A 24,563-nucleotide genomic window follows, 5' to 3' on the forward strand; every position below is an offset into this window, starting at 1 on the left:
GTGTCCTCATGGCCTTCCTCCTACCACCATAACCGGCGATGGGAAATGGCTCTGGCGAGGTTGTGTATTGGCCATACTCGCTTAACTCATGGTCACTTGATGGAGCGCCGCCCTGCTCCTTATTTTCCTAATTGCATTGTCCCTCTTACGGTCGTGCATATCCTTGTTGAATGTTCTGACTTCCGGGATGAGCGTGTGTCTTGTTTTCCGGCCGTCCCGCGGTCACTTGTCTCTAGATAGTATTCTTGGTGACTTGGATACTTTTGATATCGTTCGCCTTATGCGTTTCTGTTCTCATATTGGCATCCTTGGTGATATTTAGTGCCCTCTGATTATCCCACACATTTGATGGTGCTACATAGCCTTCCCGGTTTGGTGCCTTCTTTTTGATAATTACTTACTTATTATTTAGCTATGATACTATTACAGAAGACCCCTAACTGTGATAAAACTTACCAGGATTCTGATAATAGCAGGATTGTGGTGATATTTAGGGCTGTACTCCGTAGTGGTAGGAGTAATCGTTGAGGGAGGGAGGGAGGTGGCATCGTCTGACTGTGTGTGGGACACCTTTTATTGACTGGACTTAACACACCAGCTTAGAGGTTCACTATGGTGAACATGAATGTAGATACTTATATATAACGAGTGTGTATACAGTGTAATAACAGCAATAGGAGTATGTTGGGGGCCGCCATTTTGGTGTGGGAGGTGCGTCGTCTTCATGACATGTATTGTTGTTTACTGGTGGCCACTTTGGTGTTTGGGAACCATATCAGCTTATTTGTACAGGCATGGTGAATAAAACATGTAGATACTTGTATATAATGTGTGCATATAGTGTAATAACACCACAAACAGTATTGTTGGTGGGAGAAATATTAGTGCGTCTGGCTTTGAGGGCGGCCGCCATCAGCTTTCTGTACCAGTAGCTCCGTCTTATTGCCTTTACTCGCCATACAAGCTTAGATGTACAGTTACGGTGAACAAAACGTGTAAATATTTATATATAACGTCTGTGTATAGTGAATAGATGCAAAAACAGTATCGTGGGAGGAGAATGTGGGCGAATGAGCTGTTGCTGAGGGGGGGGGGGGAGTGGCATCGAGTGGCTGTCACTCCTCATTGCTTTTTGACTCACCATACCAACTTAGTGGTTCGTTATAGTGAGCAAAACATGCAGATACTTATGCAAATACTTATATATAACCTGTGTATATAGTGTAATAACAGCAAAACTATTTATTGTTTTATGAACATACTAATCAAATCACTAATATGCACACTATAATTTTGAGTACAGGGATGGTTCACACATTTTTATTATATATTACAATATTGAATAATAATACTGCAAAAAAAAAAATCAATCGGAGACATTGAAATAATTAGGTAATATTATCTTTGTGGCAACTGCTGCCTGACAGCTCGGGCGGAGCAGACCTTGTCTGTTGACTGCTCTGTCAACGCCTCTTTTTTTTTTTTTTTGTTTTGTTGCCTTTTTTGCCAGACTTCCCCATCCGATTGTGGCCAAAATATGCCACCTACGATATTTTTATTTTTTTCTGTGATCAGGGAACACAAATGAACCTTTTTTTAGGACGAAAATTTTTTTTGGATTTTTTTGGGGTTGCGCCTGTGGGTGTTGAAGGCAAAAACGCGGTCTGAAGGTTAAAAGGGGGAGCACCGTTGGGGACGACGCACCCCTTCCTGCACTGGCCCATGCTTGGCCTCCCTAGCTGCTGGTAGGTGGTATCCCTTGGTTCCAGGCCCCAGACCTTTTTAAAATAAATGATATGTGGATATTGACACGACCTCTCTTACCCAGGCTCATGGAGTAAGCAACCAGGGCCCTGTGTTGGACTGTGATGGAAGACTGGGCTCTGTAGCCCGTGCTTCATTGGGTCCAGACCAGACTACTTCCCCCCTGCTTCCCTCCCTCCTCTGTGGTAGGGTCGAGTTCCCAGCCCCCAGTAGTGACCACCTTGTCCCCTGGCATGGCTCCATCTCTCATTGTGACTACTGTGCCTTTTAACCCCTCTCTCTTTGGGGGGTTCTCAATGCCGTCCCCACAACGGCTGCACTTCCATGATCCCTTCCCATACTAATACATACCATGCCTTGTTTGGTCCCGCGACATGGGCTAAATACTTTGATCTCCACCATCTGGATTATATTCCTTCTGACGATTTCTCCCTCCATAAACACCTTGTTGATTCGGTAGATACCTCTGTTACTTTTAACCTCACCCGTTTCGGTATGTGTTGTCGCTGTTTCTTCTCAGGATGCAGCCACCCACTTAGCCGCATTGTCCTGCATTGGGGAGACCCCAGTTCGGGTCTTCTGTTATTGGTAACAAACTGCATACTTTTTAGTCATGTGTTCCTGTGATCTTCCTCCTACCACCGTAACCAGTGGTGGGAAACGGCTCTGTCTAGGCTACAGATATTGGTCATACACGTTTAACTCACGGTCACTTAATGGAGCACCGCTCTGCTCCTTATTGTCCAAATTGCATTGTCCCTCTTATATTCGTGCACATCCTTGTTGAATGTGCTGACTTCCAGGACGAACATGTCTTGCTTTCCGACCATCCCTCATGGTCAATTGTCCCTCGATAGAATTCTTGGTGAATTGGATACTTTTGATATCGTTCGGCTTGCGCGTTTTGGTTCTCGTATTGGCATCCTTGGTGATATTTAGCGCCCTCTGATTACTCCGCACATTTGGTGGTGCTATATAGCCTTACCAGTTTGGTGCCTTCTTTTGATAATTACCTACTACTTCCACCCATGTCCCCTTCGTTCTGTTACTATACACTCTGTCAATCCCCTGAGTATTTTATACATTCCTATCATATTCCCCTCAACTTTCTGTTTTCTAGTGTCGTAAGGCTTGGTTCCTTCAGGCGCTATTAATACCACATCCCTCATAACGCTGTGACGAGTCTCGTTGAAAACTTCTAAACCTTTTCCAGTTTCCTTGTGTTTCTTCAGGTGGGCCCCTCCGTGGTGTCTCCTTGCCGTGGTGAGGGGCTCACGTACACCTCCCTGGGACCAGTGTGGGTTGCCTTTGCTCCCTCTCCTGCCCCCTCTTTGGGTGGTGTATGTGCTGATGGGCACCATGTAGGGGCTTTGTGAGCAATCGGGCAACGCGCTGGAGGGGTCGCCTGTGAGAGGCCGCCCTGAGTGGATGGTTGGGTGTCCAGGTTAGGGCAATAGGGGGAAAGGGGTCTTAGCACCAGTGTGGGAGAATGGACGATGTAGTAGGCCTCCCCTGTTGAAAAGGGGGAGCACCGCTGGGGACGACACACCCTTCCCGCACTGGCCCGTGCTCGGCCTCCCTGGCTGCCCTGGTAGGTGGTATTCCTTGGTTCCAGGTCCTAACCTTTGATTTTGTTTGCTATATGGATGACGACACGACTTCTCTTACCCAAGCTCATGGGGTGGGCGACCAGGTCCCTGAGTCGGACCGTCCTGGAAGGCCGGGTTCTGTAGTCCCCACTACAGTACCCAGTTTAGGCCCAGACCGGACTTTTCCTCCCTGCTCCCCTCCCTCCTCTGTGGTTGGGTCTAGCCCCAAGCCTGCTGTGGTGACTGCCTCGTCCCCTTGCACGGCTCACTCTCTTATTGTGACTACTGCGCCTTTTGACCCGTCTCTCTCTAAAGGTTCTCTTTGCCATCCCCGCCATGGCTGCTCTCGTTTGCTCCCTTCCCATACTAATTCGTACCATGCTTTGTTTGGTCCTGCTACTTGGACTAAGTACTTTGACCTCCATCCTTTGGATTCAACTCCTGACGATTTTCCCCTTCATAGGCATCTTGTAGATTCGGTAGATGCCTCTGTTACCTGTAACCCCACCTGTCTTGGTACCCGTGTCGTTGCTGCTCCTTCTCAGGATGCAGCCACCCGCTTGGCTGCCTTATCCTACCTTTACGAGACCCCTGTTCAGGTCTCAGAACGCTCGGTTGAACGCCAGTGTTGGCACTGTTCTCCTCCCGCACCATGTTGTGACTGGTGTTAGGAATCTCAAAGACTACCACGAGGATATCAGGCATATCCTCGAAGCCCAGGATCATTCTGTCCTCCAGGTGGATACATTTACTCGTCCCCCTCGTGGTCATCGCCGTCTGCCCCTTCGGGTTGTGAAGGTTACCTTTGATAGTAGGACTCTTCCACCATCTGTCATTCTTGCTGGTGCCAGATGCTTCGTTCAGGAGTATATTCCATCTCCTCGGTTCTACAATTAGTGCTGGAGGTCTGGACATGGTGCCCTCAAATGCTCTAATCCTGACTCTCTCTGTCCCATGTGTGGAGGCGAGGGGTCACTCTAAGTTGGAGTGCACTTCTCCCCAGGCCTGCTGCCTCAATTGCGGTGAGGCCCACCCTACCTTCTCCCGCACGTTTAAACGTTATAAACTTGAGGTGGCCGTCCTCAACTTGAAGGGGGCATGGTAACCGAAAATCCGATGAAAAATGGAATATTTACGAAAAATTACGAAAAATACTACAACGTTCTGGCAACACTGTGGTCCAAACCGTTTAATGATATCTTGAAAAATAACGTAATTAGAGTCAAATTTCCCGCTGCAACTTTCGTGAATCTGGTCCTCGCGCCATGAGTACGCCGCGGGGCATTGTATCTTACGTTGTAGATGTCTTATTTTTCGTAATAGCGTTGAAAATAACATGTTATGCATAAAATGAATATAAACTAACAGATATGGCAACACTATTGTCTGACACGAGGGTGGTGCAGTCAGTGACTGCGTGTCTCTCATGGAGAGAGGATGTATGCTGACGCGCTCACACAATATCTCCCAGAACATGCTATTTTTGCTATTTTTAGCTATTTGTACTGCAATATGACTTACCAAACGAACAAGAGAAAAGCATTGACAGCTAGATGCATGCGAGCTCTCCATACGAGCTGGCCGCAATGCGTAAATCACCAGTCACGAGTGACCGCAGGTTGAGTAAACTTTGAGAGCGCGCTACGCAACTGCAACTTTTACAACTAGATCTCGTTTCACAGCCTTTATTTATTATTTAATTTACATGAAACTTGCACATTATATGTAGAGTTTACGCCTCTATAAACGCATGTCATTATTCTTATCTACGTAGATTTATTGATTTTATAAATAATGATACACTTCATTTTGTTGCATACGTTTTTGGGAAAGTTTTATAAAATCTGTATTATTGCACTAAATACATCTGGGATAATGATGTGACATGCAAATCTTTATTATATAGTAAGGTCATAGCTGAGTGTCGTATAAATTATTTTGGTTCACAATTGTGGGCTGTGAAATCAATTAAACATGGTTGAAAAATTCGTCTTTTTTTTTTTTTTTTTTTTCCGTCTCTATTTAGGCTGAGATGCTGAAACTTGGCCTAGGTGCAGCACCTTTCACATGTATCAGGATAATAAATTATGAATACTCTACAACAATTTTTTAAATCCTGATATCAGGCCCCCTGAAGCACCGGGACCGTTTGTCTTTTCCTGAGGCTCGGCGCCAACTTCATCATCTCCTATCTTTTGCTGGCGTCTCCTATGCTCTCGGGGTGTGCTCTTCCTCTACTCGTCCTTCCCACCTCAGTCTCACAACTGTTTCCAAGCCTTAGACCCGGACATGCCCACCACCACCTCCCGTTTCCCTCCGTTCTGTCCCGGAGGGTACCCCCTCTTGGTTCTCTGTCTAGGGCTCCCCTTCTTTCTACCCAGTCTGTCATGTCTCCTGTGTCTTCTTTCTCCTCTCCCTCTGATCCTCCTTCCCGTCATTCTCCTCCATCTCTTGGCTCTCCACGCTGCCTGACTGTGTGGGCCGATGTCCATCGCTCTCCTGGTGGTCGTGTTGTTCGCTCTTGCTCTTTTTCTCCTATCGAGATGCTGGAGTCTGTTGCCAGTACATTGCTGCTGGGACGCCTGTATCTTTGAGCCAGAAGCGGAAACCTGGCTCCTCTCCTTCCTCCTCCCCGGTGGGTAAGAAGGCTTCGCTTTCTTCTTCGCCCCCTATCTCTGATTCTGTCGTTCCTTCCCCTCCCGCTTCGGCGGTGGAGCCCCCTGTTTCTACTGTGGGGGTTTCTTTAGCCCCCGGTTCCAGCCCTTGCAGAGGTGTGCTCCCCTCTTTCTGCCCCTCCTCCTCCTCCTCCTCCTCTTCCTCCTCCAGACCCTGCTCGTCTACCTCTGGTCTGTCCTCCCCACTTCTTTCCCTCCTTCTTTACTCAGTTTACCCATGCCCCCCCTAACCCTGACTTCGCTGACCCTGATCCTGATGCTGTGCTTCTTTAACGTGCTGTGTTCCTTCTTCACCTTTTTCTTCTTTGCTCTCTGTTGCTCTCCTATCTCTCTTTGCCGATGTCTATTCTTTAATGGAACATCCGTGGATATTACGTCAATTTCCTTGACCTCCAACTTCTAATTTCACAGTTTTCGCCCCTTTGTGTCTGTCTCCAGAGGCCGATGCTTGGTGCTCGTCCTGGTCGCTTCCGTGGCTATTATTTTCTTTCCCCCCCCCCCCCCACCCCCAGCTGTTGCTGGGGCCCATAATTCTTCTGCTCTCTTGATTCGCTCCGATGTTCCCTTTGTCCCCTTCCTTTTTTTCTCGCCTCTCCACTGTTCTGCTGCCCGTGTCTTTGTGCGTAGATGGTACACAGTTTGTTCCATTTCTCTCCCCCCCCCCCCCCCCCCCGGTGTCCCACTTTCTCTTCCTGATTTTAGACACCTAGACTCCTTGCCGTATCCTGTGCTCCTGTTGGGTGATTTCAAATGTCGTCATGCCCTTTGGGGTGATGTACTGACAAACACCCAGGTTCACCCCCCATGAACCTTTCATCCTCTCTTCTTCCCTGTCCCTTCTTAATTCTGGTGAGCTCTCTCATTTGGACTCTCGGACTCGCTCCCTTTCCTGTCTCCATCTTTCTCTGTGCTCATCATCCCGTTCCTTAGATTTCGGGTGGCGGGTCTTTGATGACCTTCATGGCAATGACCATGTCCCTATCCTTGTTACTTTTTTCACCCATTTCTCTCCTTCCCTAGGCGGCGGTTTGCCGAGGCTAACTGGCGCCTTTTTACTCTCTATGTTACTATTTCCGACCTCTCCGTTTTGCCACTCCCTTGCACCCTCCTTTTTCATGACTGTCTTTGACGCTGCCCTCCGCTCTATTCCTCCCTTTTCCTCTTGGGGAACGCGGAAGTGCGTTCCCTGGTGGATTTGGGCTGTGCTCGGGTTGTCTGCTGTAAGCGTGCAGCCTGGAAGAGACATCGCCGCCGGAAACTCCTCTACCACTGGTCTGGAAGCGTATTTGCGAGATTGCGGGTAAGTTCGTTCCCGATGTCTCGCCAGTCCTTCACCTCCATGTTGCTCTTGTGGTTGACCCATTGCAGTTTGCGACCGAACTAGGTTCCCATTTTTCATCCATTAGTTCTGGTTGCCATCTTGCCCAAACCTTCCTTCTTCGTAAGCCTATTCTTTAATCTCGTCCTTTAAATTCCTGTACTTATCTTCGCCCCCTCCTCTCCACCCCCCCCCCTCCCTCTCTCTCTCTCTCTCTCTCTCTCTCTCTCTCTCTCTCTCTCTCTCTCTCTCTCTCTCTCTCTCTCTCTCTCTCTCTCTCTCTCTCTCTCTCTCTCTCTCTCACTCTCTCTAACTCTCTCTAACTCTCTCTAACTCTCTCTAACTCTCTAACTCTCTAACTCTCTCTCTCTCTCTCTCTCTAACTCTCTAACTCTCTAACTCTCTCTCTCTAACTCTCTCTAACTCTCTCTAACTCTCTCTAACTCTCTCTAACTCTCTAACTCTCCCTCTAACTCTCTAACTCTCTCTAACTCTCTCTCTCTCTCTAACTCTCTCTCTCTCTCTCTAACTCACTCTCTCTCTCTAACTCTCTCTCTCTCTCTAACTCTCTCTCTCTCTCTAACTCTCTCTCTCTCTAACTCTCTCTCTCTCTCTCTAACTCTCTCTAACTCTCTCTCTCTCTCTCTAACTCTCTCTCTCTAACTCTCTCTCTCTAACTCTCTCTAACTCTCTCTAACTCTCTCTCTCTAACTCTCTAACTCTCTCTCTAACTCTCTAACTCTCTCTCTCTAACTCTCTCTAACTCTCTCTAACTCTCTCTAACTCTCTAACTCTCTAACTCTCTAACTCTCTCTCTCTCTCTAACTCTCTCTCTCTAACTCTCTCTCTCTAACTCTCTCTCTCTAACTCTCTCTCTCTAACTCTCTCTCTCTAACTCTCTCTAACTCTTTCTAACTCTCTCTCTCTAACTCTCTAACTCTCTCTCTCTAACTCTCTAACTCTCTCTAACTCTCTAACTCTCTCTCTCTAACTCTCTCTAACTCTCTCTCTAACTCTCTCTCTCTAACTCTCTAACTCTCTCTCTCTAACTCTCTCTCTCTAACTCTCTCTAACTCTCTCTAACTCTCTAACTCTCCCTCTAACTCTCTAACTCTCTCTCTCTCTCTAACTCTCTCTCTCTCTCTAACTCTCTCTCTCTCTCTAACTCTCTCTCTCTCTCTCTAACTCTCTCTCTCTCTCTAACTCTCTCTCTCTCTAACTCTCTCTCTAACTCTCTCTCTCTCTCTCTCTCTCTCTCTCTCTCTCTCTCTCTCTCTCTCTCTCTCTCTCTCTCTCTCTCTCTCTCTCTCTCTCTCTCTCTCTAACTCTCTCTCTCTCTCTAACTCTCTCTCTCTAACTCTCTCTCTCTAACTCTCTCTCTCTAACTCTCTCTCTCTAACTCTCTCTCTCTAACTCTCTCTCTCTAACTCTCTCTCTCCTTTCTTTCTTTCTTTCTTTCTTTCTTTCTTTCTTTCTTTCTTTCTTTCTTTCTTTCTTTCTTTCTTTCTTTCTTTCTTTCTTTCTTTCTTTCTTTCTTTCTTTCTTTCTTTCTTTCTCTCTTTCTTCTCTCTTTCCGTCTTTCTTTCTCTCTTTCCGTCTTTCTTTCTCTCTTTCTTTCTTTCTTTCTCTTTCTCTCTTTCTCTCTTTCTCTCTCTCTTTCTCTCTTTCTCTCTTTCTCTTTCTCTCTTTCTCTCTTTCTCTCTCTCTTTCTCTCTTTCCGTCTTTCTTTCTTTCTCTTTCTCTCTCTCTTTCTCTCTTTCTCTCTTTCTCTTTCTCTCTTTCTCTCTCTCTTTCTCTCTTTCTCTCTTTCTCTCTCTCTTTCTCTCTTTCTCTCTTTCTCTCTTTCTCTCTTTCTCTCTTTCTCCCTTTCTCTCTTTCTCCCTTTCTCTCTTTCTCTCTTTCTCTCTTTCTCTCTTTCTCCCTTTCTCTCTTTCTCTCTTTCTCTCTTTCCTTCTTTCTTTCCGGGAGCGTTTATCTTTTCCTGAGGCGAGGCGCCAGGTTCGCCGGCTCCCGCCTTATGCTAATATCTCTTATGCTCGCGTGTTGCGCTCTTCCTCTCCTCGTCCTTCCCGCCTTCCTCAGACTCACAACCGTTTCCGGGCCTTGGACCCTGATGCGCCCACTTCCCCCTCCTCTGTTCCTTTGGGTTCTCTCCCGAAGTATCCTCCTCCTGGTCCTCTGTCTGGGGTTCCCCTTCCTTCTACCCGGTCTGTCGTGTCTTCTGTGTCTTCTTCCTCGTCCCCCTCCGATCCTCCTTCCCATCCTCTTCCTCCGTCTATCGGCTCTCCCCACCGCCTGTCAGTGCGGGCGGATGTCCATCGCTCTCCTAACGGCCGTCGTGTGTGCTCTCGTTCGGCTTCTCCTGTTGAGACACTGGAATCCGTTGCCCGGTACGTAGTTGCTGGGACACCGGTCTCTTTAAGTCAGAAGCGTAAGCCTGGCTCCTCTCCTTCCTCTTCCCCGGCGGGTAAGAAGGCTTCGCTTTCTTCCTCCGCTCCTCCTTCTGGCTCTGTTGCTCCTTCCCTCCCGTTTCAGTGCTTGTGCCCCCTGTTCCTGCTATGGAGGTTTCTTTGGCCCCTGCTTCCCTTTCGGTTGCTGCTCTTGCTGGGGTGCGCTCCCCTCTTTCTACTCCCCCTCTTCCTGCTGCTGTCCTTGACTGCTCCTGTCCGTTGTCTCCTCCTCTTCCTCCTCCTCCTCCTCCTCCTCCGGACCCTGCCCGCCCACCTCTGATTTGTTCTCCCGTTTCCTTCCCTCCGTCTTTGCTCAGTTTACCCATGCCCCCTAACCCTGACTTTGCTGACCCTGATCCCGACCCTGATATTCTTTAACGTGCTCTGTTGCTCTTTCGCATTTGTTTCTTCCTTGTTCTCTGTTTTTGTCCTTTCTCTTCTCGTCGTTGTCCATTCTTCAATGGAACGTTCGAGGTTATTACGCCAATTTCCTCGAACTCCAACTTCTGATTTCGCGGTTTTCGCCCCTTTGTGTCTGTCTCCAGGAGCCAATGCTTTGTGCTCGTCCTGGTCGTTTTCGTGGCTATTTCTTTCTCTCCCCCCCCCCCCAGCCATTGCTGGGGCTTCTAATTCTTCTGCTCTCTTGATTCGGGCTGATGTTCCCTTTGTTCCTTTACTTTTTCCTTCGCCTCTCCATTGTTCTGCTGCTCGTATCTTTGTGGGGAAATGGTACACAGTTTGTTCCATTTATCTCGCCCCGAGTGTCCCGCTCTCTCTTCCTGATTTGAAACACCTCCTAGACTCCTTGCCGGAGCCTGTGCTCCTGCTGGGTGACTTCAATTGTCGTCATTCTCTTTGGGGTGACGTTCTGAGGAATACCCGGGGTCGCCTCCTTGAGCAGTTTCTCCTCTCTTCTTCCCTGTCTCTTCTGAATTCTGATGAGCCCACTCATTTGGACTCTCGGACTCGCACCCTTTCTTGTCTTGATCTTTCTCTCTGCTCTTCTTCTCTTTACTTAGATTTCACGTGGCAGGTTCTTGATTACCTCCATGGAAGTGATCATTTCCCCATCCTTGTTTCCTTTTTCTCTTTTCGCCCTTCCCTCTCTTTCCCTAGGTGGCAGTTTGCTAAGGCAGACTGGACCCTATTTACCCTCAGTGCTGCTCTCTCTGACCTCTCCCTTCTGCCTCTCTCTCGCGCTCTCCTCCTTCTTCATGACACTGTCTTCAACGCTGCCCTCCACTCTATTCCTCGCTCTTCCTCTCGGGGTCCACGGAAGTGCGTTCCCTTGTGGAATGCGGACTGTGCTCGGGCTGTCCGCTGTAAGCGTGCAGCCTGGAAGAGGCACCGCCGTAGGCAGACGACCGATTCTTTTCTTTTCTTTCGGAAAGCGAGTGAGGTGGCCCATAGGGCCATCCGTACGGCTAAACGTGAATGTTGGGCATCTTGTGTCTCAACAATTACGTCCGAGACCCCTCTGGCCCAGATCTGGAAGCGTATCCGCAAGATAGCGGGTAAGTTCGTTCCCGATGTTTCACCGGTCCTTCACCTCCATGATACTCTTGTGGCGGACCCGTTGCAGGTCGCTTCCGAACTGGGTTCCCACTTTTCTTCTGTTAGCTCTGGTCTTCATCTTCCCCAATCTTTCCTTCTTCGTAAACCTGTCCTTGAGTCTCGTCCTTTAGATTTCTGCACTCATCTTCAGCTTCCCTATAATGATCCCTTCTCTCTCTCTGAACTTCGTTCTGCCCTGGCCCTCTGCGGTTCTACGGCGGCGGGCTCCGATGGTATTCATTATGAGATGCTTCGCCATCTCCCTCCGAGCACGTCTCAGTATTTACTGAGTCTGTATAATCGGATCTGGGAGTCGTCGTCAGTCCCTGAGGACTGGCTCGATGCCGTTGTCCTCCCTGTTCGCAAACCGGGGTCTCTGAGTACTTCCCCTAAGGACTTTCGCCCAATTGCTCTCACAAGTTGTGTCTGCAAACTCGTTGAACGTATGGTTAACGTTCGTCTGATGTGGTTCCTGGAACACCATCACCTCCTCTCCCCTTCTCAATTTGGTTTCCGCAAGTGCCGCAGCACGACAGATGTCCTGGTGAACTTGGAGGTCTATATTCGTACTGCTTTTGCTGCGAAGACCTCCGTTGTTGCCGTCCTTTTTGACCTAGAAAAGGCTTACGACACCACTTGGCGTTATCATATCCTATCTCAACTTCATTCTTTTGGCCTTCGTGGTCATCTCCCTCTCTTTCTCCGCAGCTTCCTCTCTCGTCGTTCCTTTTGGGTGCGCCTTGGTACCGCTCTCTCTCCCTCTTTTCAGCAATACGAAGGTGTGCCCCAGGGTAGTGTTCTGAGCACTACTATTTTTCTGGTTGCCCTCAATGGTCTTCTTTCCTCTCTTCCTTCTGGTGTCTTCTCCGCTCTCTATGTCGATGATCTTACCCTTTGCTGTCAGGGTGATGATTTGCCTCTCCTTCAACGCCGGCTTCAACTTGCAATTGATGCCATGTCGTCTTGGGCCACAGGTCATGGCTTCAAGTTCTCTACTTCTAAGACTTGTGCCATGACTTTTACGCGGAAACGGGTTGTTCTTCGTCCCTCTTTGTCACTTTATGGTCATCCACTTGAATACAAAGATTCCGCGAAGCTTTTGGGGTTATTCCTTGACACTCGTTTGTCTTGGTCTCCCCATATCTCTTACCTCCGTGTTGAGTGCTCTAAGGCCTTTACCCTCCTCCGGGTCTTCTCCCATACTTCTTGGGGGGCAGATAGGCGCACTCTCCTTGCTTTACATTCCTCTCTCGTCCTGTCTAAGCTCAATTATGGTTGCCCTGCTTACTCGTCTGCTTCTCCTTCTACTCTTCGCCGTCTTGATGCTTTGCACCATACTGGGTTGCGCCTCAGTTCTGGTGCCTTTCGTTCGACTCCCATCCTTAGCTTGTATGTTGACACTGGCTTCCTGTCTCTCCAGGACCGCCGTGATCGCTACTGTCTTCGCTATCTTGCGCGGTCCTTGCAACATCCTTCCTCTCGCCTCTGCCGTGCTTTAACTTTTACCCCTCCTGCGGTTCCTGTTCCTCTTCACCACCTCCCTCTTTCTGTCCGGTTATCTCGCGTACAGGATTCTCTCTCCGTTCGTATTTCTGATGTTTCTCCTCGTGTTGTTCCTTCTTTGCCCCCGTGGAGGGTCCCTCTTCCGCGGTTTTGTACTTCCTTGACCCGTATCACTAAAGCTTTTACCCCTCCTACGGTTCTAAAACGCCTTTTCCTCGAGCACTTTTCTTCTCACTCCCGCTCCGTTTCTGTCTTCACCGATGGGTCTAAGTCAGCGGACGGTGTTGGCTACTCTGTTGTTTTTCCTGATCGCACTTATATGTGCCGCTTGCCTCCGGAGACTAGCATCTTTACAGCGGAACTTTATGCTATTCTCTATGCTCTTCGTCTCCTGCTTTCTCGTTGTCAGTCTTCCTTTGTGGTTGTTGTTGACTCTCGTAGTGCCCTCATGGCTCTCGGGTCCTTTAATCCGGTTCATCCAGTAGTTGTCGAGATCCAGCATTGGCTGTTTCTCGTTCACAGTAAATTTAAGTCGGTTGAGTTTTGTTGGGTTCCCAGCCATATTGGTGTGTCTTTAAATGAGCGTGCGGATGCTGCCGCTAAGGAAGCTGTCCTCTCTTGTCCCATCTCTCATAAAGGCATTCCGTATTCCGACTTTTACCCGGTTATCCATTCCTCAGTCCTCACCCGTTAGCAGGCTTCTTGGTTGTCTGTTACTGGTAACAAGCTACGTACTCTTAAATGTTGTGTTTCCTCGTGGCCATCCTCCTTCCACCGTAACCGGCGGTGGGAAACAGCTCTGGCGAGGTTGCGTATTGGCCATACTCGCTTAACCCATGGTCACTTGATGGAGCGCCGCCCTGCTCCTTATTGTCCTAGTTGCATTGTCCCTCTTACGGTCGTGCATGTCCTTCTTGAATGTCCTGACTTCCAGGACGAGCGTGTGTCTTGCTTTCCGACCGCCCCTCGCGGTCACCTGTCCCTCGATAGAATTCTTGGTGACTCGGATACTTTTGATATCGTTCGCCTTATGCGTTTTTGTTCTCGTATTGGCATCCTTGGTGATATTTAGCGCCCTCTGATTATTTTGCGTATTTGATGGTGCTACATAGCCTTCCCGGTTTGGTGCCTTCTTTTGATAATTACTTACTTGGTTGGCCGGATCTTTGTTTTGGAATGTCCGTAAAATTTGTTGATAAAAAGAGTCGAGTTTGACATTGTTTCCCGTTTAATACACAGCTTTAGTGGCAGTCAATTATCTAGAACAATGTTCTTTATTCTGAACACTTGTGATGCAGCTGCCTTTTAGCGCAGTCTATTATAAGGGAAAGTTGACTTGCTTATGGTGTTAAACTGGCACTTTACACTTGGCGAGTTCCCCGAGATTGTGGGTAGTTAGGGCAGCGTTAGTGAGGCTCCAGTGAGGTAACTCGTACCATGGATTAACTAGTGGCCGCTCTTGCTTTACTAGTTCATCTTTTACACATATGTTTTAATGTTTTTGTAAAATATGCATAAAAATCTTTAAAATTTATCAGTGTTGGAGGTGAAGTATGGAGACGTGGGAGACCATTAACCCTGATCAGGTCCTCGGGCATGAATAGTGTTATGAAACGTAATTGGATGACGTAGCTTCGCTACCTTGCATCAAGAGAACGTTACCGTGTGACGTAGCGTCGCTGCTTTGCGTCAAGAGAACGTTACTTATACAACAGTTTGGTTAAATATTTAAGTAGCTGCCTCACATGGGCTAATATGATCTCTGCAGTTTTATTTGACTTAAATGTTAAAATTTTAATTATTAAAGGGATTAAATCTGAAGTGTAACTAGTACTCAGTTGTATTCACTCTTGTGCTTGCGAGCTTTGGATCTTTGGTCCCGTCTCTCATACATCAACCAACTGGTGTACAGATTCTTGAGCCAACTGGGCGCTATCAAATCTACATTTGAAATTGTGTATGGAGTCTGCCTCCACCACATCTCTGCCTAATGCATTCCATTTGTTAATTATTGACACTGACAAAATTTCTTCTAATTTCTCCGTTGATCATGTGGGTTCTAAGTTTCCAGCCGTGTTTCCTTGTCTGTGTACCACCCGTGCTAAATAGTTTTTGTCCGTTCTGTCAATTCCCATGAGAATTTTGTAGGTGGTGTTGGGGTTTCACTCTCTATTCTTACTCTGGGGTGAGCAATAGTTATGCTCAAGGTCACTCACCGTAGCCCTGCGGGTCTTCACTCGATCCTCACGGCGCCACTGCACGCCAGGAGAGTCTCCCAGTCAATCTCAACGGCCTCTGATTGAGAAGGAGTGGGAACACGTCTCGTTCACTTGACTGTCATGTGCCCTCCCCAACAATCGGGCTCTACGGTTAACCACAAGGTCGCCAACTGGTGTTTTAGGTGGCCAGTAACACCTCAGTGGACTGGTTGAATTAGTGGTAGCCTTGGCAAGGTCACACTCGAAAGATCAGGGATCAGGCAGGTACTTACTGTTATCACTCTATGCTTTCAGTATAATATAGCCACAAGATCAATGGAGGGGATGATATAAACACAATGGTAATTTTGTATTTTACTTAAAATGCATGAAAGATGTCACAAAGCCAAACAATAATAAATAAATCAACTGATCCTGGCTGCGGCCGGTAGTTCCCACGAATAGTATGCACTCACTAAGTGGCAACACCTCCCCTCCTCGTCAAGTGTCAAGAACAGCTGATCGCCTGGCCCCGCGCGAAAGGTTATTGCTTGTTTCTAGATTCACGCGCGCTGTTTCTTTAAGTTCTCCAATATTACTAGAAACTCGCACTCTCGATATTGGCACAATAGCACGTATTACTTAGTTACACTATACTTGGGCTCAAACAGTCGTTTCTACAATCAATGCTACAATGACTCACTGTAATGGTTTTCACTGCCCTTCATTCAATGACATATTATGAAATATTAACACTGGAGTTTTCAGTACTTTCTCTCGTGGGCGATAACCCAATAATTCACTGTACTCACAAATGATTAATCACTGCATGAACATAGACATATACAATGTATATAAATCAAACATCAATACATGGAAAATAAATAGTTTCTGGGCACGTAGCCTAACTTCCAAATACTGGCATAATATTATATATAATTTATCACTATATGTTCACATCAAAATCTGTAGAAAGATATACAATACACAGTAAATTTATCACTTGTTCCTGGTGCCTGTACACACCAATAATCAACATAAGTATTATAAGTACTCTTGATAGTACTACACGGCAAACTGGTGCCTCACTGTGACACGGGTGAGACTTGCTCACGACATATAAAATCCTCAGGCTAGATAATATAGCCGAATAATATAGCTAACTAGAGGGGAATGGGGAGGGAACTAGAAACACCTACTTCAACCTCTCCTCCGATGAGAGTTGAGATGTAGCTCCTGGTCCTCGTGTCGGGAACGCCCCCACACACACGTCGTCGTGTCCTACCGGAACCTCTCGTCGTCCCACCGTTTAGCGCGTCGTCTCCGTGCCCTCTTCTCTGCAGGTCCGTGCTCCTTCTCGACTTCTGGTAGAGTTTGAGTCGGTCTCCTGGCCGTCGTCTTCTCCCAGCAACGGCTGCCGCCTACGTCTCGGCTGCAGTCATCCGGATTCCCCAAATAGTCCTCTCCTTCCTCAGCTACCCAGTGGCTCTGTCAGCCACTACGCTGTCACGAACTGGTGAACTGCCACAGACGTCACATACGTCACTGCACGGCTTCACTGCTTCTTGCACAGTACCTGACTGGAGCACTTGTTGCTCAAATAACCGTCGATTCCCTTTCTGGTTCAACACATGAACTAGGGAAGACCTCACAGAGTACTGGCAGACTTCAGGTGACGCGTAAATCCACGGGAGCGGGAAACAACTGTCAAACTGACAGGACCAATCATCGCACGTCCAACCTCCTTGACGTGTCGTGTTTGACTGATGGCGCCAGCGCGGCGCGCGGCCTGGACCCCCTTCCTTTCATGACGTCACTTTCGCCACGGGAAGTTCTCATTGGCTCTCGGTGCCACATAGCTGTCGGTGACCAATCCGGTGCCACTGACGTCACACGGTTTTGGCGGGGAATCAGGAAGGCCAGCGCCATCTTGGCTTCCTAAAGGGCCTATACCATAGGCCAAAATATTACTATTTCACAAATTTCTCGGCTCTCCGAGAACTCTCCACTCTCTCCCATATATCAAATTGAAGCCTGCTACGTAGAGAACGCTTGGGAAAAGTAGACATGACTCTTATTGCAGGCGTGGGAGAATTATAAGGGGGGGAACTCCGTCACAGTGGTTATGATGTCTCCCCTTTCTCTTGTCTTCCAGGGATGGGGAAACGGATTTTTTCCTGACGTTTGGTTCAGCTCCCTTAGCCTTTCTTCGTAGCTCGTACCTCTGTTCTGGGACTAGTCAGGTGGCATACCTCTGAATCTTTTCTAACTTTGTCTTGTTTAACTAGGTATGGACTCCAGGCTGGAAATGCATACTCCAGGATTGACCTGACATGTGGCATACAAGGTCCTGAACGATTCCTTAAACATGTTTCTAAGGGCAGTTCCTATGTTGGCCAATCTAACATATGCTGCTGATTCTTCTCCCTTTGCCTAATTTCATTACTTTACACTTCCCTGAGTTGAACTCTAGTAGCCATTTTACAGACCTTTCTAAGGACTCGCCGTAGCCCGTGCTACTTGGAATTTTTTTTTTCAAGTGGCTGAATCTAAAACCAACAGCACAGAGCATTCCTCCACTTTGTTCAGATCATCCCGTAGTTTCTATCTTCATCTGTCTTGATTCTGCTCATAATATTTTACATCAGCAAACATTGATAGGAATGAGTCTATACCCTCTGGGAGATCGTTTACATATATTAGAAACAGGATGGGTCAAAGTACACAGAACCCTGTGGGACTCGGCTTGTGACATCTTGCCACTCTGATGTCTTCCCCCCTCAGAATCACTCGTTGTTTCCTGTTGCTTAGATACTCCCTTATCTACTGCATCATCTTGCTTTTCACTCCTGCCTGTTGCTCCAACTTTTGTAACAACCTTTTATGGGGTACTGTCAAAGGCTTTCGGACAGTCCAAGAAAATGCAGTCTGCCCCCATCCTTTTCTTGACCAATTTTTGTTGCCTGGTCATAGAATTCTATTAAGCCAGTGAGGCACGATTTACCATCTCTAAACCCATATTATGTTGTATGTTATGGGAATCGGCCTGTAATTCAATGCCTCTTGCCTGTCACCCTTTTTGTATATTCAGGCTACATTAGCTGTCTTCCAGCTTTTCGGTAGGTCTCCTGTTTCCAGTGACCCATTAAACACAAAAGAAAGTGGCACACTTATTGCTTCTGCACCCTCTTTTAGTATCCATGGCGAGATTCTATCAGGTCCAACAGCCTTTGTCACATTCAGCTCCAACAGATTCCTTTTGGCCTCATCACTGGTGAGCTCAAATTTCTCTAAGGTTGCTTGGTTTACCCGCGCCTCATTTAGTGCAGGTGCTTCTCATTGTTCTATGGTGAAGACCTCCTGGAATCTCTTGTTGAGATCTTCACACACCTTGTGTATCTGTGTATTTTTCCTCTTTTCTCAGTTTCATCCCTTGTTCTTTCACTGTTGTTTTCGTCATGATGTGGCTGTGGAGCAGTTTTGGTTATCTTAGCTTTACTCGCGATGTCATTTTCATAGTGTGTCTGCTTCTCTCTCCACTATGAGGTACTAATTCCTGGCCCTCTGGTATCTCTCCCTGCTCTCTGGTGTTCTGTTATTCCTGAAGTCTTTCCATGTTCTTGCACTCAATTGCATAGTTACCTTACATTCCTGAATTTTAACCATGGATTCTTTTGTTGCTTTATATTTCTCATCTTGGGTCGGGATAAACCTGTCTGCAGCTTCCTGTCACTTCTGGGTGACGTAGTCCATTATATTATGAACAGCCTTTCTTGTTCTATTTCCCATGGTATTACCATTAAGAAGTTCATCTCGTTATATTTTTCTCTAAGGTAATTTAATCTTTTCCCTTCCAATCCCTTCCTTGTATAGGTTATTCCTACCTCTACCTTTTAGTGTATTGACACTAAAGTGTCGATACACTGTAGTCATTCGTTCCCATGGGGGCTTCAAATCTGACTTCTCTTATTTCTGACTCGTTCAATGTGAATATCAGGTAGTCTAGCTGGTTCGTCATTGCCTCTCATTCTTACTAGTGGATTTTCACTTCACTTCTTTTCACCATTCTCACTTGTGGATTTCTTGTTGTTTGGCTCATCTTTATATAATGACACTGGCCATGCTCACAAGCTGCGAATGTGATCAGAGTTATTGATGTTAATAAAAGCAGCAGTGACTAGGGACATGCAGAATCCTTAGCCAATTTCTAGTGTTAGATACGACGACGAGTACCGTATACTTTACAAAGCGTTAAGCTGAGCACATTCTGGTCGCTGTACTAAAGTATTAACATAAATAGCCTATAACATTCAACTTAGAATGTGCACTAATTTATGGAATATATAAATTGTGATTAAGAACGAAAGTTGCACTCAAGGTGACGACTCAAGTGATAGGGTTGATTTGCCTAGAGCCAGTCTCGGCTCGGCGCTTGGTGTTGAAGCTTGTTGGTGATGTGTGTGGTCTTCGGGCCAAGTCGGCTAGGGGAATGGCGGTGACTTTGCCCCCTGTACGAAGGAAGGATATGATTGGGCTGGAGTTTTCGGACCAGGCTTCGTACTCGGCTGTGGAGGCGAGATGGTCATTTTGGACTTGCTGCGTTTTCCTGTGATGGAGGTCTGTGGGGTGCAGATGATTGCAGGGGAGCCTGGCTGTGGTGAACTCCGGCTCAGCAGTAATGTACAGGGATGTTGTGGCGAAGTTTGATGGACGCTCCCCTGCAGCTCCCTAATGGTGGTGGTGGTGGTAGTGTGACGGTATCTGATTGTTGTGGCGAGACTACATACGTTCTGGTGCACCATTTGAATTCCCAGATCTTCTGCATCGGCATTTCTCCTGGTTTGGGAGGGTTATCTTGAGGTTATCTTGAGATGATTTCGGGGCTTATAGTGTCCCCGCGGCCCGGTCCTCGACCAGGCCTCCACCCCCAGGAAGCAGCCCGCGACAGCTGACTAACCCCCAGGTACCTATTTTACTGCTAGGTAACAGGGGTGTAGGGTAAAAGAAACTATTGCCATTGTTTCTCGCTGGCGCCTGGGATCGAACCCAGGACTACAGGATCACAAGTCCAGCGTGCTGTCCGCTCGGCCGACCGGCTCCCCCGGTCGGCCGAGTGTCAAGTGAGTGTCAAGGGTGCGAAATGCCTGTCAGAATGTCATCTCTGGCTGTTGGTCAGGTGTGCTGAGTGGGACCTGTACGTTGGCCATATGCTTCTCGTCCCCTGTGCTGTCATCGGTTATGCTGCTGGGATTTCTCATCAGTTTGTTCCATGCGGGCCAACCCCAGACCTGTTTCCGGTCGGGTCACAAGACTGCTGATTGTGATACGTGCCGAGTTCGCCCTGTAAACCTCTTCCAGGAGCAGGACTTTTTCCTCTTGGTGGCCACGGACCTGCCTCCATGTGCTGGTGATGAGTGATGATTCCCTGTCGTCTGGTGACCCGGTGGTGGTGCCGGTTTCTGTAGGCCCCCCTGCTTGGGAATGTGGGGGGTCATGGTTGTGGACTGTGCGGCCCCGCCCCCGATTTCCCCGCCTCTGGCGCGTCTGCCTACCCCGTTTCCAGCTGAGGTATCTTTCATGCTTGACGATGTGGTGCGGTCTCCTGTCGTGTGTGGTTCAATGCCCTCAATTGTCGAAGCTGCAGTCCTTCGGGATCGTGCTATGCGTATTTAGCGAGTCAACCTGGGTGTTCTGTTGCTGTGCCTCATGGAGGGTGTGATAGTGCGTTCACGTTAGAGGTGAGCACAGCGAGTCTTTTCGCGGTGCGCCCTGGGCCGACGTGCAAGACAATGGGGCCTTCTGGGGCTTCTATTCGGTGGATTTTGATGGTGTGCTGGGGGCCGGTGTGGTCCCTGATCGTGGTGTGGCGGTGTTGGTAGCTGGTACCCTTGTGGTGGTGGAGGGGACTTTGGTTCCTGCTTCTGCGCCCTCACCCTTGTTTTCAGATTCCCCGGCGTGGAGGGCTGTGCCCCCTGATGTGGCAGGTGGTGTGTCTAGTGACCTGGCCGTTATGCCGGCGAAAGACGTTTGCAGGGTGGGCTTTGTGCCCCTACTTTGTCCTGCAGTTCGCTGTGTCCGCTCCTTGTGGTACCATCTCATGTGGAGTCGACCGTAGAGCACCCGCCCCCTTGCGTGGCCACCACCTATGCCGCCGCCTGTGCAACGGCCCCTCGTGTCGGGCTCTGAGCGGCGTAGTTCGTTTTCGGTTTTCCTGTGCAACCGGATCCTTCGTTGCATATGCATCACCCTTCTGCCTCAAGTTCTCCGGATGTCTGGGAGAAATGGCGTTGGTATCGTCAGCGGTATCCTCAGGATGATTATCCCACTATGTACTCTCTGAATGATTTTGTCAGATTCAAAGTGACATGAATGTTTTCTTTGTTGCACTGTACCTATGTATTATTGTGTTTGTGATGGGTTTGGTTTAGTGCTTCTTGTTCCATACCTTGTAGGGTTACTGGCCCTGATATGTGCATGTCATTTGCCCCGGTTGTGGGGGTGCCAATTGCTGTATTATGTTAATACCTGTTCCACAGTATGTATCATGTACTGTGGTGCTTCGGGGGCCTTCCGGCCTGTATCGCCGTTGTCGGCAGTTACATTGTATGTGTTCATATTTTGTGTATCTGGAGATTTTTGTGTAGTATTTTTTAGTTACCCTGATCTAATTGTTTGGATTGTTTTGGTTGTTCGTGTTTTACTGGTAATGCATGTTGCTTTGTACAGATGTTTTGTTTCTTGCTGTGGTCCTATGTTAAATACTATTTTTGCTTGTTCGTGTACTTACTCATGTGTATTTTTATTTTTGTGTAACTTTTCCTTTTTTGAGTTGAGCTTTTCCGTTTTGGTGCTTTGGCGCCCTTTTTTATATTGTATTTATTCGGTTTTCACAAAAAAGTGCTAGGGTGATGAAGGTATTAAAATAATCTGTTTATATATAGTGTATGTCATAAGACAGTGAAAGTTTCCTTAAGAGATAAATTGAGCAAAATAATATAGGGATGTCAGTTAGAAAGTATCAATAAACAAATGGAACAGGTTGGCAGTGGAATGTAATAAAGGCAAAATCTTTGAATTGTTTAACTAGTAAACGAGGGAAACAATTTGGTGTGAAGACGAGCCTGGCATGGGCCAGTAGGCCTTGGATGATTATCTTTAATTTAATGTTTAATTTCAGGTATGTCTGACGGTGCAACAGTCTGATTTCTTGAAGGTTCAGGCAGCCTTCAACAAGGCATTTGGACTCTATGAAGACCTTACAGGTGTAGTGGGTTTACTGTATTTTGTTATTAAAGATCTTTATAAATCCTGTACAGAATAATTTGTATTAGTTTCGTTATTACTAGCCTTGTACATTAAACTGGCGTGTGTTCCGCTAGCCCTGGGCTGAGTAGGTTGTGCTCGCCTGTCCTCACTAGCCCCGTGCTGTGAGTAGCTTGTGCACACCTGTCCTCACACAGCTCTGCATAATGTTGGATGGTCATATTTAAGTCATAAAAAGAAACACAATTATATATTTAACATTATGCACTTAGTCTGAAGTTTTTATGCTAGTTAGGCAGAATTTACAATTAGTTGGATGGGAAGGAAATTTATACAAAAATGGGTAACATGGTATTAATCTGGTGGTGATATTTGTCTCTTCACGTATAACTAAAAGAACCAGCCCTCGTCACTGACAGTTGCCATATAACCGGTCTCAACCCTCCCGTACTTAAGGTGGTAGTAAGGTGTCCAGGCCTCCAGGTGCCAGATTCACGAAACAGTTGCGCAAGTTCCTACGAACCTGTACATCTTTTCTCAATCTTTGGCATCTTTGTCTATAATTATTAAACTTTAATGAGCTCCGAAGCACCAGTAGACTGTTTATAACAATAACAGTTGGTTAGGAAGTTTTCATGCTTGTAAACTGTTTTATAAATGTAATCAAAGCCGTCAAAGATTGAGGAAAGATGTACAAGTTTTTTTTTAGGTATATACAAGAGTTGTTACATTCTTGTACAGCCACTAGTACGCGTAGCGTTTCGGGCAGGTCCCTGGAATACGATCCCCTGCCGCGAAGAATTGTTTTTTCATCCAAGTACACATTTTACTGTTGCGTTAAACAGAGGCTACAGTTAAGGAATTGCGCCCAGTAAATCCTCCCCGGCCAGGATACGAACCCATGACATAGCGCTCGCGGAACGCCAGGCGAATGTCTTACCACTACACCACGGAGACTGTAGTTCGTAAGTACTTGCATACCTGCTTCGTGAATCTGTCCCCCTGGTTGTCCAACTAGACTGTTAGTGAATGCAGTTGCCACCGTCACACTCCCATGGGTGATCAGATACACTATCACATAGTGTTCTGTCCTTTTTATCAAGGAACGTGATCCGTTATGTTCATAATAGCTATGGTGTTAAAGCAGTCAACCTGGATTAAATTTTGTTAATTAAAAGTTGTTAATTTGCTAATTAAGTTGTTAAACCTTTTGTTTATTAATATTGAAATGATCACATAAAGATCCGATTATTCATAACCAGATGAATAATAACTTGTAAAGTCTTTCACAAATTTTTAACTTGTGAAATATATTTTGGTTACCTCGTTCTGACGACAGTGCAGGAGCCGGGCTTCATTAAGCATCTTTTCTAACGACCTTTCATATCGGGAGCTGGTCGGCCGAGCGGACAGCACGCTGGACTTGTGATCCTGTGGTCCCGGGTTCGATCCCGGGCGCCGGCAAGAAACAATGGGCAGAGTTTTTCACCCTATGCCCCTGTTACCTAGCAGTAAAGTAGGTACCTGGGTGTTAGTCAGCTGTCAAGGGCTGCTTCCTGAGGGTGGAGGCCTGGTCGAGGACCGGGCCGCGGGGACACCATAAAGCCCCGAAATCATCTCAAGATAGCCTCAAGATAACCATTGTAAGACGTTGTTTGAGGCCATGCGGTGTGGTCTTAGTTGCTACATGTAAATATTGACCTGCATGGGTAAGTCGTGCTCCAGTGCTCAGTAGGTGAATGTGGAAAGTGCTAGAGAAGGTACAATACCTTGTAGACAAGACCGAGCTTCTGATGGTCGTGGATGATGACTTTCCTTTGACTTCTGTTTCTAGCAGGAAGTTAGTCTTCATAATTTATCAATTAGCCCTTTAGAGTACATTTTCTGATAAACCATAGTAATTGTATCATTATTTTGCGTCCTTTGTATTTCTCATCCATGCATATATCACAATGACTTGACGATTGAATCGACTGCATTCTGCTCAAATTAAATTTTGAAAATAGTTGAAGTTGATTGAGATTTTCAATTACTTTAAACTATTTTAAACAATTTTATAATAATGTTCCAGCTAAAAATAATTTGTATTTGAATATGTATTTGTTGAATATAAAGATTTCTTTGTTTTCGGGCATGTCGTTGATATCATGGCTGTATCCTTAGGATATTTAACCCTATTAGCCCCCCCCCCCCCGCATCAGTTTTTGATGAATACATAATTTAGTCTGGGATTGAGTGTATAAACTTGG

At 47.0% G+C, this 24,563-nt stretch overlaps 1 long non-coding RNA gene across 1 annotated transcript in view; it reads left to right on the plus strand.

The window, feature by feature from the left end:
- The window catches only part of LOC138365441 (uncharacterized), a 34,198-nt gene extending 11,164 nt beyond the window's left edge, over positions 1-23,034 (plus strand). Inside the window, exon 3 of the long non-coding RNA XR_011228819.1 lies at positions 22,229-23,034. This is a non-coding gene — a long non-coding RNA (uncharacterized lncRNA). The remainder of the gene's footprint in view (positions 1-22,228) is intronic.
- Positions 23,035-24,563: the final 1,529 nt, after the last annotated feature.

This window comes from Procambarus clarkii, chromosome 16, assembly GCF_040958095.1.
Source record: "Procambarus clarkii isolate CNS0578487 chromosome 16, FALCON_Pclarkii_2.0, whole genome shotgun sequence".
Classification (NCBI taxonomy): domain Eukaryota; kingdom Metazoa; phylum Arthropoda; class Malacostraca; order Decapoda; family Cambaridae; genus Procambarus; species Procambarus clarkii.